Source organism: Triticum dicoccoides, chromosome 1B (genome assembly GCF_002162155.2).
Source record: "Triticum dicoccoides isolate Atlit2015 ecotype Zavitan chromosome 1B, WEW_v2.0, whole genome shotgun sequence".
NCBI classification, from domain to species: Eukaryota; Viridiplantae; Streptophyta; class Magnoliopsida; order Poales; family Poaceae; genus Triticum; species Triticum dicoccoides.
In genome coordinates, this window is record NC_041381.1 from 552,668,052 (window position 1) to 552,672,560 (window position 4,509).

A 4,509-nucleotide genomic window follows, 5' to 3' on the forward strand; every position below is an offset into this window, starting at 1 on the left:
ATGGTAAACCTCATCCAACCCATCACCGTCCAGCGAGCCTACGATGGGATTACTCACGCACGACAGTGAGCATCATGAAATTTGTGATGGAGGATGGTTGATGAGAATGATGGCGACAGATTCCCCTCTTCGGAGCCTTGAACGGACTCCAGACCAGCCCTCCCGAGGAAGAACATGGCTTGGCAGCGGCTCCGTATCATAAAACGCGATGAATCCTTCTCTCTGATTTTTTGCTCCCCGAACGTGAATATATAGAGTTGGAGTTGAGGTCGGTGGAGGTCTAGGGGGGCCACAAGGTAGGGGGAGCGCTCTAGGGGGGCCGCCCTCCACCCTCGTGGACAGGGTGTGGGCCCCCTTCTGTTGATTCTTTCGCCAATATTTTTTATTAATTCCAAAATGTGACTACATGGAGTTTCGGGTCATTCCGAGAACTTTTATTTCTGCACAAAAATAACACCATGGCAATTCTACTGAAAACATTGTCAGTCCGGGTTAGTTCCATTCAAATCATGCAAGTTAGAGTCCAAAACAAGGGCAAAAGTGTTTGAAAAAGTAGATATGTTGGAGACGTATCACCGGCGAGGAGGAGCTAGCATCTCATTGTCGTCTCCGGCCGCGCAGAGGAGGCACATATGGTGGCTGTCGCAGCTGAAGCCGCTCGCGCCCGCGCCGAGCCCGCAAACCGGGTGCAGACGCGGAATCTACCTTTGAGACCTTGAATGCCACATGGATCCTGCAATCTAAAGGGCCAATTTGGGCCAGTCGACTCTTGTGGGCCGGAATGGCTTCTTCAACCTCCCAAATTGATGTAGTGTTCATCCTCTCTCTCATGCACCGAGTCACCAGCCCGCCACACGTCTAACCGCCTACCGCCACCACCCCGCCCTCTCCTGAACCGCCTGCCACCGCCATGCTCCCTCACCCCCGCCATCCGTTTAACCCCGGGCACGATCCATTTTTTCGGCAAACTGCATTCCACACCCAACACTCATAAGATAGATCATCGGCACCCTGCCACCCTAATATAGATACCTGGGTAGCTTCTCTGTCATCTTCTTCCTTCGCTCCGTCAAACTTCTTTCACAAATCGACTAACCCAAATTATACTACTAGTACGTATGTATTAAGTACGGTAGGAACACGAAGATACGAGCAATAGTACCAACTACAAGAAGAACAGCAGTAAGACATACTAGTACTACTGTACGTACTAAAGAGTTCAAATAACGAGAAACAACATAAACAAAGTTCTGCAGGGGGCTCAACACAACACACCCCTGAAATAAAACTAAGCAACTAGTCCGCTTGACACTGCAGTAGAACCAGCATGAGCGACAACACTGCCACCTTACTCGGAGTCTGAGTCTATGATGTCTACTACACAACCTTCTTCTTGTAGACATTGTTGGGCCTGCAAGTGCAGAGGTTTGTAGGACAGTAGCAAATTTCCCTCAAGTGGATGACCTAAGGTTTATCAATCCGTGGGAGGCGTAGGATGAAGATGGTCTCTCTCAAACAACCCTGCAACCAAATAACAAAGAGTCTCTTGTGTCCCCAACACACCCAATACAATGGTAAATTGTATAGGTGCACTAGTTCGGCGAACAGATGGTGATACAAGTGCAATATGGATGGTAACTAATGATAAAGGTGAGCATAAATGGTATTGCAATGGTAGGAAACAAGGCCTAAGGTTCATACTTTCACTAGTGCAAGTTCTCTGAACAATAATAACATAACTGGATGATATAACTATCCCTCAACATGCAACAAAGAGTCACTCCAAAGCAACTAATAGCGGAGAACAAACAAAGTGATTATGGTAGGGTACGAAACCACCTCAAAGTTATCCTTTTTGATCTATCTATTCAAGAGTCCGTAGTAAAATAACATGAAGCTATTCTTTCCGTTCAATCTATCATAGAGTTCATACTAGAATAACACCTTAAGACACAAATCAACCAAAACCCTAATGTCACCTAGATACTCCATTGTCACCTCAAGTATCCGTGGACATGATTATATGATATGCATCACACAATCTCAGATTCATCTATTCAACCAACACAAAGTACTTCAAAGAGTGCCCCAAAGTTTCTACCGGAGAGTCAAGATGAAAACGTGTGCCAACCCCTATGCATAAGTTCACAAGGTCACTGAACCCGCAAGTTGATCACCAAAACATACATCAAGTGAATCACGTGAATATCCCATTGTAACCATATATAAGCACGACAAGACATACATCAAGTGTTCTCAAATCCTTAAAGACTCAATCCGATAAGATAACTTCAAAGGGAAAACTCAATCCATTACAAGAGAGTAGAGGGGGAGAAACATCATAAGATCCAACTATAATAGCAAAGCTCGCGATACATCAAGATCGTGCCAAATCAAGAACACGAGAGAGAGAGAGAGAGATCAAACACATAGCTACTAGTACATACCCTCAGCCCCGAGGGTGAACTACTCCCTCCTCGTCATGGAGAGCACCGGGATGATGAAGATGGCCACTGGTGATGGATCCCCCCTCCGGCAGGGTGCCGGAATAGGATCCCGATTGGTTTTTGGTGGCTACAGAGGCTTGCGGCAGCGGAACTCCCAATCTATTATTAGTTTCGATGTTTTCAGGGTATATGGAGATATATAGGCGAAAGAAGTTGATCGGGGAATGCTCGAGGGGCCCACGAGACAGGGGGCGTGCCTAGTAGGGGGGGGCGCCCCCACCCTCGTGGCCACCTTGAAGCTTCCTTGACTTGAACTACAAGTCTCCTGGATCAAGTTCGTTCAAAAAATCACTCTCCCGAAGGTTTCATTCCGTTTGGACTCCATTTGATATTCCTTTTCTTCGAAACACTGAAATAGGCAAGAAAACAGCAATACGGGCTGGGCCTCCGGTTAATAGATTAGTCCCCAAAAATAATATAAAAGTGTATAATAAAGCTCGTAAACATACAAAATAGATAATATAATAGCATGAATGCTTCATAAATTATAGATACGTTGGAGACGTATCAGTCTACATCCTCGACTTCGTCCTTGTCCCTCTTCCTCTTCCTCTTCGCCAACGCTTCTTTGCTTGAACCGGACACTAGGCTCGGCTTCTTCATCCAACCCTTGTAGATATTTAAACAAAGGTAGGCATCCGTTGTTGTGTACATGATGTGATCTTCATCTATTGTCTTCGACCCCATGCATGATGAAACTCGTGGTGAGGTTTCTTCAGTTCAGCGTATGAAGGATCAATCATGGCTGCTGCCATGGTCAGCATTAAAGGCTGAGAGGAGGACACCAGGCTTGCCTTCTAGAGATTGAAGGGCTGGCCTACAAAGAGGCCTATCCGACCCAGGACATTCCTGTCATTCGTAAAGTCTACAGTAACAAATTTCACTCTTTTGTCCTTGAGAAAGAACTCAAATTCCTGGCACCTAACATCGGCATGGCATATGTGGTAGACTAAGCACACGTTATGTACACAAACCTGGATCACGATGGGCTTCTTCTTCTCTGCCTCCTTTAGAAGCTTCTCTCTTTCTAGGACTATGGTGTACTCAACGTCTAGCCTAGCGACCCACTCATCCTTTGAACTTTCGAACATGCGTAGGAAGCGAGCAAGTCATGCTTCCACCGCTGCGGATCTACGGGTGTAGATGATGATGAACTCATCATCGGTGATGGTTCTAACCTGGTACTCAGTGGCGATCATGGAGATTTGGGAGGCCATGGATTATGGAGGCGGGTTAGGAGAAGTTGAACTGGTGTAATGTGAAAGGATGGGACGACTGGGAGTGAACTGTTGTAAGGTATAAGACGGGGACGAGTAGGGCCTGCGAACGGTGTGGGGTTGTCCGCTTGCACGGTGGATAAACGGCTGCATGCCCCCAAAGAGTTCTCGAGTACTATGTGGGACCCACTAGATGTCATGTCTACTAGACCCATATCGTAGGCCTAATGATATAGCTTCCGCGTGTTCGCACGCCATGCCGATGCGTGGATGTAACTTCACTTAGTTCCGTCAACCACCGCGCCTCCCACGACCTTCGCCTCCCTCACGCGGTTGCGCGCTTTGAGACTTCAGACGGTTATAAATGAGCAATTTTTTTGCCTACTCCGCATGCATGACACTCCCTCTGGTCCCTTTTACTCTGCGTAAGATTTGTGTCAAGTCAAAGTTTGCAAAGTTTTTGACCAAATTTATACTAAAAATATCAATATCTACAATACCAAATATATATTTTATGAAACTATGTTTTATAATGAGTATAAAAATATTGATTGGACATTGTGAATGTTGATACATTTTTCTGTAAGTTTGGTCAAAGTAGAGGTGCATTGACTTCAGACAAAACTTATATGCACAATGCAGACTAGTTCCTCCGTCCAGGTGCGTGCCATGTCCTATCTAGTCATCACAACATGGTTAGCTATTAGAGTACTACTACCTCCCTTCTAGTTTAAAGGGCTCGATTCAAAAATTTCACCTACTCTTACCAAGATAGAGGCGGTGGA